The sequence below is a fragment of the Hyperolius riggenbachi genome, chromosome 4, assembly GCF_040937935.1.
Source record: "Hyperolius riggenbachi isolate aHypRig1 chromosome 4, aHypRig1.pri, whole genome shotgun sequence".
NCBI lineage: Eukaryota > Metazoa > Chordata > Amphibia > Anura > Hyperoliidae > Hyperolius > Hyperolius riggenbachi.
The window spans coordinates 428501309-428515748 of record NC_090649.1 but is presented as its reverse complement, the minus strand read 5'-3'; the positions used below and the strand labels follow the sequence as shown (position 1 = coordinate 428515748).

The 14440-nt window shown below is 43.6% G+C and overlaps 1 protein-coding gene across 5 annotated transcripts in view; it reads left to right on the top strand.

The window, feature by feature from the left end:
- The window catches only part of MACROD2 (mono-ADP ribosylhydrolase 2), a 3010403-nt gene that overhangs the window by 57169 nt on the left and 2938794 nt on the right, over positions 1–14440 (top strand). The window lies entirely within an intron of this gene.

Genomic DNA, 14440 nt, shown 5'->3' with positions numbered 1-14440 from the left:
GGCGCTGTACACAAGTCTGCTGCACACTGAATAGGGACTGTCTACAAAACTCTGTATGATTCCTTATCAGTGGCTGAGCAGATGCAGTCAGAACGATTGTGCATAAAGTTTTTTTTTTTTTGGTTTGTTTTTGTTTTGTTTTTCCCCCTTCTCTGTACCCTCAGTTTTCAGTCTCTCAGGAAAAGGAAAATTAACTTCTCCCCCCATGGGGCCCCTGCTGCTTCTGGGCCCCCCTGCGGCTGCATCCCTTGCAGGGTCTATTGTTATCCCCCTGCTAGGCTGTTTAGCTACGGGCCCTGGTCCCAGTGTTTTTTCTGTTTGTCTATGAACACACAACAAACCTTCTGCAGTGATGCACCTTGCCAGCAGTAAATATGTCACCATCTGTGATAAATTTTAAAATGTAAATCTGGATGAGGAATGGTTTTACAATGGGCAATCACTGACAAACGTATTAATTAAAATTGTACGAAAAAGCAATTTTATTAATTACGTTATTTTCCCTACAATTCATCTTTAACAGCGTATTTGGGAGACCCATTGTCCAGCACAGTTTTCCTGCAGGTTTATTTGTGCTGGCTAATTATGCACTGCGTGGTCTCAAGTAATATGCTGTATGTTAGACTTCTATTGCTATAACCACTCCTGTACTCAAAGGATACCCGAGGCGACATGATGATATAGACATGTATGTATAGTGCCTAGCACATAAAAAACTTTGCTGTGTTCCTTTTTTTTCTTTCTCTGCCTGAAAGGGTAAAATATCAGATATGTAAGTGGCTGACTCAGTCCTGACTTCCTGACAGGAAGTGACTACAGTGTGACCCTCACTGATAAGAAATTCCAACTATAAAAAACTTCCTTAGCAAAAAAGATGACATCAGAGCAGGAAAGAGATAAAAAGGGTTAATAGTTCATAGATTTTAGCTCTGGCATAATTCAATGAATGTGTCATTGAGCAAAAACAATAGTTAAAAGTATATTTATACATAAAATAAAACTCTGGAATATCTTAAAAAGTCATTTTTAGGAGAAGGAAGATAGATACAATCTTTTATTTCATTAGTTTATTTTTGCCTCGGGTGTGCTTCAAAGTGAACCTCCAGACTAAAAATCTACTCGGCACTGAAAAAGCTTGGTGTTTCTTTAACCGTTTCACAACATCAGAACTTGGTTTTTCTTATCAAAACCTCATTTTTAGCTGCACAGAAGAAAACTGTCCGGGCATTTTCCCCCTGATGCTGTAAAAAGCATGATGGGATTTCTGATTATGTTATTCTCCTGTTTCGGGGCCTTTTTTTTTTTTTTTTTTTTTTTTTCTTTTGATTTTGAGATTTGAAGCCTAGTGAGCACAGCTGGGATGGGGGATCAGCACACAGGACAGTTGGAACTGTGTCTCATGCTCCCGGTCACTGCTTTTCAACCAAAAAGTTGGCTGCTCCCATGAAATCACAAACATTTGCCTTATCTTTTAAAACAGGATGGCTAAAATATGTTAATTAAAATAGATAGGCAATATAATAACTAATAATAATAACACGGAATATGTTGGCACTTTATAAATAAATAATAATAATAAATGTAACATATTGACAGTATGTTTGTTTGGGCTGAAGTTCCCCTTCAAGGAAAATGCTACTATCCTGATGCCTAGTCAAAATTATTCTTTGGTTACACATGTTTGTAGTTTAACAATGGCCAAGTTCCATATATTATAAGATTTGGAACATGAAAGCCCTTGTTCAGCCATAGAACTGCAATGATTAGCCATAACTTTTTTAACAACATGCAGGAAGGTAAAGTGAATAACATTGGTTAACTGATAACCATGTCACCTATCAAGGAGTGGGACATATAAGCAAGCAAGTGATCCGTTGGTCATTTCCTGCTTCCAAAGCATCACCTTCAATCACCAAGTTGTGATGACTATGGGGAATGGGTCAAAGCATCATCAAAAGCAGGTTTTATGCAGTGTTCTTCATATGCAGTTGTGTGTGTTCAGTCTCTCTTCAGTTATGTACAACACTTTGCTACCCCCATGGATCACAGCAAGCCAGGCCCCTCTATCCTCTACTACCTCTCGACTTTTGTCCAAGCTCATGTTTGTTGCTCTCATGATACTACCTATCCATCTCATTCTCTGCTTTCCCCCTTCCTCCTTTTGCCCCCGATCTTTCCTAACATCGGGGTCTTCTCTAATGAGTCTGGGCTTCTCATTATGGTCCTGATCCAGTCACTTTACCCCTAAGTTTTCTCCTAGTTGATATTTTGCACATCTTATTGATAAAATGCCCTTTAGCCACAGGCTTACACCCCCCTAGTGACCAGGCTGTTTTTTACAATTCAATGCTCTGCAGCTTTAGCAGCTCGCTGCAGAGCCATACAACTTCACGCACAAATGAATTTTTCCTCCTTTTGTTGCCACCAGCAGTGCTTTCTGTTGGTGGAATCTGATCAATGCTGCAGACCCCTCCCTCTCCCCGAGGTCCAATCAGGGCAATCCTTTCATAGGCATCAGCTTGTGAGACGTGATCGCTTAGAGAGCTGCTCCACGGGATACCCAAATGACAGGGCTGTCCCCAGTACAGCGCTGCAGTAGACTGCAGCGCTGTACAACATACACAGCGGTTAGTTTTCTATACAGTCTGCCAGCGAAGATCGCCGCTGGCATACTGTTGGCAGAGCTCCGCTCCGTCACTCAAGCGGGGATGCAGGCGCATTAATTTCTTTAACCACTTCAGCCTAACTGGACGAAAATTTTCGTCCAGTTAGGATGCGCGCACTCCCGCGTGCTCCCGCGGGCCCCCCTGTGCGCGCACCCACTGGGGGCCGTTAGCCCAGCGATCAATGAAAGGGATTATAAATCCCTTTCACTGATCGGACCCCCCCGGAGAAAAGCCGACAGCGTCTCTTCAGACGCTGCGGCTTTTCTGAGATCAAAAAGTTCCCCTGCTTCTATCTTCTTCCTGGGAGCGAGCTCGATCGCTCCCAGGACTTTTTGACTGTGGCCATCTTGTGGCCAAATAGCAAACTACACCAAAAAGCACTGTTGAATTAATACATTTTTAAACATGTAAAATCCCCTGTTTACCTCCCACACCAAAAAATACCCACATACAAGTTTTAATAAAATATATAAAATAAAAAATTACAATAATAAAAAAAAACATAAATAGTTACCTAAGGGTCTAAACTTTTAAAATATTCATGTCTAAGGAGTATATCAATATGATTAATTAAATTATGGGGTTCTAAATAGTGATGGACGCAAATTGAAAAAATGCACCTTTATTTCCAAATAAAATATTGGCGCCATACATTGTGATAGAGACATAATTTTAACGGTGTAATACCCGGGACATATGGGCAAATACAACACGTGAGTTTTAATTATGGAGGCATGTATTACTTTAAAGCTATAATGGCTGAAAACTGAGAGATTATTTTTTTCCGTTTTTTTTTCTTATTCTTCCTGTTAAAATGCATTTGCAGTAAAGTGGCTCTTAGCAAAATGTACCACCCACAGAAAGCCTAATTGGTGGCGGAAAAAACAAGCTATAGATCAATTCATTGTGATGAGTAGTGATAGTTATTGGCAAATGAATGGGAGGTGAAAGTTGCTCAGATGTAAAATAAATTCTCAACCCTGTAGGCTGAAGTGGTTAAACATTGATTGTTTGGATCATGTTGCAGTTCAAAGGACTCTCCCAAAGTCTAAATGCCTTCTCCAGCACCACAATTTGAAGGTGTTGATTCTTTAGTGCTCAGCCTTCCTGAAGGTGCAACTCTCACAACCATAAATTGCTACTGGGAAAACCATGGCTTTGACTAGATGAACCCTTAGGGCCCGTTTCCACTTGTGCGGTGCAAATTGGTTGCAGAAAACGCGAAAACAAATTCACATGAGAATTTTACTGCAAATTTTACCACGAAATAGCATACGGTTTCACGTTTTTTGGTAAGTATGCGTAATGAACCATGTCAGTGCCTGCTTTTACATTGATTTTAAGCGAAAACGTACGCCAATTCGCATGGAAAATTTGCATAGTGAAAAAGCATACGATTTCCTATTAATTACATTGTATGCGTATCTGATGGCTCTGCTGTGCAGATTTTTCCTGCACAGAAAAACACTCTGTTTTCCTGACAAGTGGAAACGAGCTAAGTTGTATTGGTTGTGCGAATCTGCGTGCAGAAAACAAATGCAAATTTATGATAGTGGAAACGGGCCCTTAGGGGCAAGATGACATCTATGCTTTTTATTACATTGTCCAAGTTCATTGCTTTCTTCCAAGAAGTAAACATCTTTGAACTTCATGGCTTTATTTAGGGCTCGTTTCCACTATTGCGGTACAGAATCGCCTGGATTCCACCGCTGATGAAATAGCATGAAATAGCATGCGGATGAGAATTTTTTCGCGTTTTTTACCAAGAATTCGCATGCAAATTCGCATAGGTGAGGGTATATGCGAATTTAACCATGTCAATGCCTGTTTGAAGTTACATTGGTACCTATGCGAATTCGCATGAAAATTCGCATACCATAGCCGCAGACTAATTCCCTATTAAATTAGTGGCGATTCGCATGCATTCCACTCGCAGGCGAATTCTGTGGCTCTTTTGTGCGTTTTTTCACCGCTGAAAAAAACGCACCTCAGCAACGCTACAGTGGAAACAGGCCCACCCACTTGCATTACATGTGCGAATCTGCATGCGTTGGACGCATGCAGGTTCGCGATAGTGGAAACGAGCCCTCAGTCTTCAGTGATGCAGAGGTTGGGACCTAGCAAAACTTATCCAAGGAAGGAAAATGGGTGAATCAACAACAGGGACCTGGGCACCCATAGCTCACTGATGTTTGTGGGGAGTGACTGCTGGCCTGCCTGGTCTGAGCACAAGGAACAGCTGCTGTGGCACAAATGGTTGAAGTAATTTCATGCTGCCCGTGAGGGAAATATGTCAGAACACACCATGCTAAAAGTTACTAATCCAGAACTCCCTTTGAATTTTTTTTTACTAACAACTCAAATCTAGTGAGCTGCAGCTACACAGAGTGCATAGTCATAAAATGGTCCGTCGCGGTCCTGAAACATTGGATATGAGTTGTTGGTAAAAAAAAAAAGTGTACTTATGGAGTGTGTGCTGGATTCACCAGGGATTACTTGGTGGTGCCATTCCCCTTTTTCAGCTGAGAATAGTGTGAGAGTAAAGAGAAACTGTGACCAAGAATTGAACTTCATCCCAATCAGTAGCTGATACCCCCTTTCCCATGAGGGATCTCTTCCTTTTCTCAAACGGATCATCATGGGGCTCTGTATGGCTAATATTGTGGTGAAACCCCTCCCACAGTGTGTTGTCAGGACCATGGTACTGACAGTTTCCTGTCTGTGAACCTCATTGCATTGTGGGAAATGGCTGTTTACAGCTGTTTCCAACTTTCAAAAAAGCAAGCAGCAGCTAGTTCCACTGACATCACCTGGCAGCAGTAAAAATGTCACCATGTGGTAAATGTCAGAATGTAAATAAGGAAGAGTAAAGATTTTACAATGGGCAAACACTGACTAAATCCTTTATACATAATTATTGTAAAAATGAAGCACATTTTTTTTTGTTATTTTTCAACAGCCAGGATGCTCGTGCCGACCTCTAACGCTAACCCCCCCCCCTCTGCTAACACCAACCCCCCCCCCCCTCCCTCGGGGCCTAACCACAACCTTACCCTTGTTATACCTCACACTAACCCTGGCTGCAATGACTATTCCCTATATAGTACCCTATTGACTGATATCCGCAATGGGCGCCTTACTTTTGGGTAAAATCTAATTTTGACAGGAGGGAACATTGCCACAAGCCTGCCTCTGTCTGTCATCCTCCCATTCCCTTCCTTTTCCTCACCCGATTAACTCCCCTTAAAGAGGAACTTCAGCCTAAACAAACATACTGTCATTAAGTTACATTAGTTATGTTAATTAAAATAGATAGGTAATATAATCTCTCACCCACCCTGTTTTAAAAGAACAGGCAAATGTTTGATTTCATGAGGGCAGCCATCTTTTTGGTTGAAAGGAGGTGACGGGGAGCATGAGCCACAGTTCCAACTGTCCTGTGTGCTGATCACCCCTCTCAGTTGCTAGGCAACGTGAATAACAACATAGGAAATCCCATCATGCTTTGCACAGCATCAGGGAAAAAAGCCCGGGCAGTTTTCTTTGATGGGTGGAGCTTAACTAAAAATGCAGCTAAAAATTATGCTTGGGTAAGAAAAACTAAGTTCCGATGCTGTGAAACTGTTAAAGAAACACCAAGCCTTTTCAGTTCTGCTGAGTAGATTTTCAGTCCGGAGGTTCACTTTAAAGGGAACCTAAACTGAGAAGGATATGGATTTTTCCTTTTAAAATAATACCAGTTGCCTGAATCGCCTGCTGATCCTGTGTCTCTAATACTTTTAGCCACAGCCCCTGAACAAGCATGCAGATCAGGTGCTCTGACTGAAGTCAGACTGGATTAGCTGTATGCTTGTTTCAGGGTGTGATTCAGCCACTATTGCAGTCACAGAGATCAGCTGGACTGCCAGGCAACTGGTATTGTTTACAGGAAACATCCATATCCCTCTCAGTTAAGGTTCCCTTTAAAGTGTACCCAAGCCGAATCTCGGGTCTAAAATGAGATACTTGCCTAAAGGGAGGGAGCCTCCGGATCCTACTGAGGATTTCCTGCTTGACCTGATGTCCCCCGTTGCTGAGCGTGGCCCCCCTCCCCCCAGAAGATTGGCAAAGACAAGATATTTTGCTATTCCTATCAGGGCTGCGCAGCTCTACTTCCTTCAGCACATGCGTGTGCTACTGCGCAGAAACGCCTGTCTGTCCTGCTGATCCTTTGCCTCTAAAACTTTTAACCATCGGCCCTGAACAAGCATATGCAGATTAGGTGTTAGTTACTAACCTTATTGTCTAATCTCACAAGATTAGCTGCATGTTTGATTCAGACACTACTGCAGCCAAATAGCTTAGGAGGGCTGCCAGGCATCTGGTATTGGAAATAAATATGGTAGCCCCCATATATTTTTCACTTCAGTTGTCCTTAAAGCTACCTCTAGACTTGTGTTTTATTGTTGTATTTGTGCCTCTTGCTCCTTTTCTGGGTAGTTAATTCTTGCTTCTAAGCTTGCTGGGTTTCCAGACAGTTGAGATTTTTTTATTCTTTAAGTTATTGTTGCTGAAAAACTGTAAAGAGATATTTGCTGTGGATTATAATTAATGCCTTTGCTAAAGGGCCAAGCTAAATCCATTATGTTTTCTGGCAGCCCGATGAGGTTGAGAAGTTTATTTAAAAATTGCAGACAGCCTCTTGGAGCAGCCAGCATCTTGCATGTCAATGTACAGGCTTGTGGAAGATTAGTGCTCTTGGACCAACAAAGATGATCAAGGATGCTGTACAGATTAAATACAGGGATTCTCAGTGCTTTCTGTATTGGGGACCACACGGTACTTTTGCAATATTTTTCAATATTTGTGTTTGTTTTATTTAGTCATTAATTCAGTTTAAAGAGTAACCGTATACTTCATTCTTCTATTGCTAGCAATGCTATTATTTTGATTTATCTTTTCAAATATTGACACTGTTGAAGGGACACTGTAGGGGGGTCGTGGGAAAATGAGTTGAACTTACCCAGGGCTAGTAATGGTCCCCCCTAGACATCCTGTGCCCGCGCAGCCACTCACTGATGCTCCGGCCCGCCTCCGGTCCACTTCTGGAATTTCAGACTTTAAAGTCTGAAAACCACTGCACCTTTGTTGCCGTGTCCTCGATCCCGCTGTTGTCACCAGGAGCATACTGCGCAGGCCCAGTGTGGTCTGTGCCTGCGCCGTGCGTTCCTAGTGACATCAGTGGGATTAAGGACACGGCAATGCAGGCTCAGTGGTTTTCAGATTTTAAAGTCTGAAATTCCAGAAGTGAACCGGAGGCTGGGCCCGGAGCATTGGTGAGTGGCTGCGCGGGCATAGGATGTCTGCGGGGGACCATTAGAAGCCCTGGGTAAGTTCAACTCCTCCCCCCCCCTACAGTGTCCCTTTAAGATGTATTGCAGAAAGTAGAGGGTAACAAATATAAATGCATGGTTATAAATGATTTAGTGACATGTACCGGTATCTCTTAGCCTCTGCTTTTGGCTCAGCAGATACACACGCTATGTGGTCATTGCGCACATCATGTAAGTGGACCAGCACATCTGCCCTGTCCTTTACACCAGTCTGAGGGTAAGGGAATTAGTGGGTAGGGCTTATGGGTCAAACTGAATGCCTGTGGGCCAAATGTGGCCCTCCTAGCCATCTTAAGTGGCCTGCGAGAGCTGAAAGAGGAACTTCAGCCTAAACAAACATAATGTCATTAAGTTACATTACTTATGTTAAAATAGATGGGTAATATAATCTCTTATGCAATAAATTGTTAATTGGCGTGCTCCCCACCTTATCATACACCTCTCAATAACTGTAGGCCTGCTGCACCAGTTAAAATGTCAAATCGACATCATAATAACATATCTTAAAAACAGAACCATGCGTGCTTACAGTCCACTAAACAGAAGTCCTTTAATTGCAACCGTCCACAGTCTTCCAATCAGGTCTTCCACTTCAATATACCTACAAATAAAACAAAGATAAAAGGAAGAAACAACTCATTGCACAGACTGTAGTCTCCAGAAATTCCACGCTAACAAAGTTCCCCGTGTTGTTTATTACTGTATCACCACTGAACGTGTCCCACCACCACTAGGGACTGCTCTCTGAGATGCGGATCCGAGATGAAAAAGTATCTATAACAAGTAACTTGTCTATATATCTTCTCTAAAGTTTAGATAGTTTACACAGCAAATCTAGCTGCAAACCGCTTCAAAAGTGTATTGCTCTTTATTGCTGTGATACAATGAGGGCAGCCATGTTCTGTTTGTCACACTACACTGAGGCAAGCTGATAGCATCTCCAGCCCTCAGCCTGTGTAAAACGTCACTCCCCCCTCCTCCCTTCTCCCCTCTGCCTCTGAAATCTCTGGCTAGTAACCTTCTACTCCTCCTGCCCAGACTGAGCTCCCATAAGCCCTTTCTACCTGAGACCTTGAGCCCTCGAGTGCCAAGACTCTCTGAAAAGCTGTGGGCAAGGCTTGTTTAGTTTTATAGGGAATTAGAGTATTAAAACAAATCAAAAAAGTATTTGGCTTGAGGAATGCCCTATAAACTATATGAAAGGAACACTATTATGCAATGAGTAAAAAGTTTGTCGGATCCACTTTAATATAATATAATCTGTTACCCACCCTATTTTAAAAGAACAGGCAAATGTTTGTGATTTCATGGGGGCAGCCATCTTTTTGGTTGAAAGGAGGTGACGGAGCATGAGACACAGTTCCAACTATCCTGTGTCCTGATCTCCGCTCCCAGCTTGCGTGTGCTAGGCTTCAAATCTCAAATTCAAAATATAGAAAAACAAATTTGCGCCAAAACAGCAGGAGACCAACGTCATAAATCACATCATGCTTTGCACAGCATTGGGGAGATGCCCGGCAGATTTCTTTGATGGTGTGGAGCTTAAAGTGAACCTCCGGACTATAAATCTACTCAACATAACTGAAAAGGCTTGGTGTTCACAGCATCAGAACTTAGTTTTTCTTACCAAAGCATCATTTTTAGCTAAGCTACACCCATCAAAGAAAACTGCCCGGGCTTTTTTTCCCTGATGCTGTGCAGAGCATGATGGGATTTCCTAAGTTGTTGTTCACGTTGCCTAGCAACTGGGAGGGGTGATCAGCACACCGGACAGTTGGAACTGTGTCTCATAATCCCTGTCACCTCCTTTCTACCAAAAAGATGGCTGCCCTCATGAAATCAAACATTTACCTGTTCTTGTTAAACAGGGTGGTTAAGAGATTATATTACCTATCTATTTTAATATAACTAATGTAACTTAATGACAGTATGTTTGTTTAGGCTGAAGTTCCTCTTTAACTTCTATGCAGCTAAAAATGAGGCTTGGGTAAGAAAAACAAAGTTCTGATGCTGTGAGACTGTTAAACACCAAGCCTTTTCAGTACTGCTGAGTAGGTTTTTAGTCTGGAGGTTCACTTTAAATGTGCAGGATTGTAAACGGTGAAAAGGATGACCCAACACTTCCCTCCCTTTCAAAGGAGCACACCAGCGACAGTGATTTTGATTGAAATGAGTGTGTGTGCAGGATTGATGCAACCCATGGGACTTCATCCCACCGTCCACCCCAATCCCAGCAAAACTGACTTGGGACACCCTTCAGCAATTTAAACTACCCCACCCGTGTGGCTAGTAAAAAGGAACAAAAAAACCCCACCTACCTACCTTTCCTTCCCCAGCACCCTCACCCCACATGGCCGAATAGTACAGTTGAGCACGGTAATTACCTGCTCCAGTGCTGAGTTGGGGGTCTCCTTTTTTTTTTCTGGCAGCCACACAAACTGTGCTTGTATACCTCCAGCTCCCGTTCACATGACCTGCATTGGGAGTCAGAGGTATACAGCAGCACAGAGTGGTCAGGAAGAACAGAAGAGACCCAACTCTGCACTGGAGCAGGTGAACGTTACACTGCCCCATTGCGCTATTCTGCAGAGGGTGGGTCCACATAGCACCCCCCCAACCCTACAGTGGTTACAGGTATACCGCTTTGAGACTGTTCAATACATTTTTATTTATTATTTTTAAAGGTACACAGGGGGCTATGCAATCCTTTACACAATTATCCTAGTTAATGTAGCTGCTCCAGAAAAATAAGTATGACCCCTTCTGACCACCACAGGGAGGATAAAGGAGGAACCGGCTTTGTGTTCGCAAAAAAACCCACAAAAACCTGGTTGAGAGATAGTCAGTAACATGCTAATTAATCCCAGGTCATGCAGTATTGTGGCGTTTTTTAGTCCTGAGTTGATGAAAATGTTATACTAATTTTATGTAACTTTTTGCAGCTTAGAAATTACTGTTGCTTAACATTTGACAGCACTGTGGGGAATGGACACTGTACAGTATTGCAGAAGGATGTATACCATTGTTCTAGGAAGAGGAGGGCTTCTGGTAGGCGAGTTAGGGAGGGGAGCACTGTGCTTTCTATTGCATTAAGTTCTGGTGTGACAAATCTTGAAAGTGTACCTGAGAAGAGCAGTGTCCCATGTAGCATACTTACCTAGGGGTTCCTTAGCTGCTTGTGGCTTTTGTTACCCGCAATACTGCCTGAAAGCCTGACGCACTTCATTGCCCGGCCAGGTGCCCTCCCCCGTTGCACTCCCGCGGCTGGGAGCATTCTGCACTTGTGCAGTACTACTGTACAGGGAGGGTAGTGTGAGGAGAGAGCGCGCCGGGCCATGCATGCTCGATGAAGCGCAACTCGGCCAGGCTTTCGGGCTGAATTGCGGGGGACAGGAGCCACCCGGGGAGACAGCAAGGAAGTCCCAGGTAAGTATGGAACCTGAGTCCCTTCTTGTCTCAGGTTCCCTTTAAGTGATCAGAGAGGTTACGTGTTACAGTTGCAGCTATTTTGGAGCTGACCGCGGCGTAACGGAGGGGATCCAGAGGATGCTGAGGAACCTGACAGATTACAGGGGTCTGGAAGAAGCCCCAGTAAAGATTCTTCTTTTTTTTTTTTTTTTTTTTTTTTTTCTTCTTCTTCTTCCCCCTGTTAGGGTTTTTAGGTGTGCTTTTAACTGATTATAGTGGGATGAAACTCCAATTTATCTGTGGTCTAAACCATTGAACACAACATAAAACAAATTGGTATAGAGATATAGTTTTGATGCTACTGGAAGGGTTAATTAGGGCCAGTTCTAGACTTTTTTTTTTTATTTTTTTATTTTTTTTTTTGCTGCCTGAGGCAAACTTGTGAGAATGCACCCATAGTCAGGACAGCAGTGTCCACTCCTCTTCTGCTGTGCAAGTCAAATGAAACTCTGCTGCTCTTCTGCCTCCCCCCTCTTCACTCACTGTCAGGCTCCTCAAGCAGCACAACAAGCTGCTTTCCCCAATGATGACGTATGAAGAGGCTCACTCTCCTCTTACTTCCCCTCCTACTCTGTACTGTTTGTTAGACACGGCAATTGTCCCCCGTTGCATTCATACACGCCGTCAGGGAGCGACAGCTGTCCACACGTCTCGCCAGAAAGGCAGAGACGCGGCGGAAGCTGTTTATGAATGGAGCATCCCCCGGCCGGATGCTCCATTCACTCGCGTAGGTCTCCTGTCGCAAGCCCATATACACACGCGGGACTAGCGACAGTTGCGGCGACCGCTGTAGCTGGCGATTGAACATGTCAATCGCCTGGCGACAGCTCCGAAGGGCGACTGTTTGGGGCACGCGCATCATACACACGGGCGACCTGTCGCCGCAATACGCGCGTGCCATGTGGTTGCGGCGACGGCCGTACCCCATGTGTATTAGCCTTTAGAGCATGCAGTCAAACATGCCGCCCCTGTAATCTCTGTGCCTGATGCAAGTGTTTCACCTGGCTTCATGTGAGACCCGGCCCTGGGGTTAATGCTCAAACCTCTACTTCACTCATTAGGTAATTGATAAGATTGCTTTTGCCCTACCAAAATTATCAGATTGTGTTCTGCTATTCTAAAGGTGGCCATACACTGGTCGATTTGCCATCAGATTCGACCAACAGATAGAGCCCTCTCTGATCGAATCTGACCAGAGAGGGATCCTATGGCTGCCTTTACTGCAAACAGATTGTGAATCGATTTCAGCATGAAACCGATCACAACCTGTGGAGGTGCTGCCGCCCCCCCGCATACATTACCTGCTCTGGCCGGCGCATGTCCCCGCTGTCTTCTTCACCGCCGGGTTCCGGACCGGCTGGCTTCACTGCTTTCTGTCCGGGGTAGTTTAAACAGTAGAGGGCGCTCTACTGTTTAAACTTCCTGCCGGGACAGGAAGTTGTGAAGCTGCAGCCCAGCGGAGAAGAGACAGCAGTGACCGGGAAGACTTGCGCCGGCCGGAGCAGGTAATGTATTCCCGGTGTATTGCGTCAGTCGTCGGGCATTCGAACGCCGCTATCGAAGCACTCCTGACCCGCCGGCGATCGAGCAAAATCTTCCGCACGGACAGCTCGACGGGAACGATTGATTTAGAATGGAAAGCATTTGTTTGCATTTGCGCAACGATTTCACAGCAGATTCGATCAGTGATCAAATCTGCTGTATATCGGCGGGAAAATCGTTAGGTGTATGGCCCCGTAAGCTGTGTAACCAATGCAGAAAACTGCAAAATCCAGGGGAAAGCAGAGAACTTTGTGTACTGTTTGCAGTGCACAGCAATTACTTAATTACAAGACTATTCTAATCTTATGTCCAGTAATAGGCAATTGTATCAGTTCGCTTCAGTGATGTATAAATATGCCTTGAATGACCTTAGATCAGGTTTTTTTGTTTTCTATTTATTTTTTTGCTGTGCTTAATATTTCGGTGCAAAATTTTAATTTTGCATTTAATCCCACTTTGAGCTGCTCATTCATCTGCTTCAATTTTGCTGACCAACACATTTATTAGATATATCTTTGGTGTTTTTTTTTTTTTATCAGCTTTCGTGAAACAAATTTCTCTTGCTCACTTTCACACAAGTGTAAGTAGACTTTAATGTAAGGCTTTGGCAGCAGCAGGTATTACTGAATCAATATCTGAAATATATCAGAAGCCTTTGGGACGATCCCAGGATTTGTCAAACTTGTACTGAAACGTAAAGCAGACTAAAGGCTCAAAGAGGAAAAAGTATGAAGGAAATCGGAAGAAAATGGGGGTTCAGCTAGGAGAAAAGACCCTTTTCCACTTACTGCAGTCAGCTTAAAAAAAAGTAATCACAGATGTTTTTCAGATTGCTACAGCGCCATAATTTCCATGTAAATCCCGGTGCCTCCATTAGCGGCTTTTGATTTTTCATGAATCGCAATCATTGGGCTGCATGATTATTGGTGTGATCGTGCTCTGTTACCATTGGTACACAGCACAATCTCTGTGATGGAAATAGAAGGTTGCTCAGTCGCATTGCAGTGCTATTTTGCGGTTGCACGTAAAAGTGGTCTTATTCTCGTGCAGCACGGACATCTGATCTGCATATTCTGCCTAGGCCAGTGATCCAGATAGTATGAGGTTGGACGCACACTTATCTACTTGGAAAACAGATTCCTGCCATGTGCCACAGCTGAGTGCCACACCCAAACTTAATTCCTCCCCTGGGCGTTCTATAGCCACAAACTGCATTGCGGTTCATGGTACTGCCAAAATCCGCCTGTCACTCTATCACCCAGGATACCTGCTTCAGTGAAAAAAGGTAAGAATACTTGCACAAAAATAAATTCTAATTATCCATTTATAAAACGCCAAGAAAAAAAACAGGTATTCATGTTGGAGGGGGTATGTTGTAGAGCAGTCTGGTCT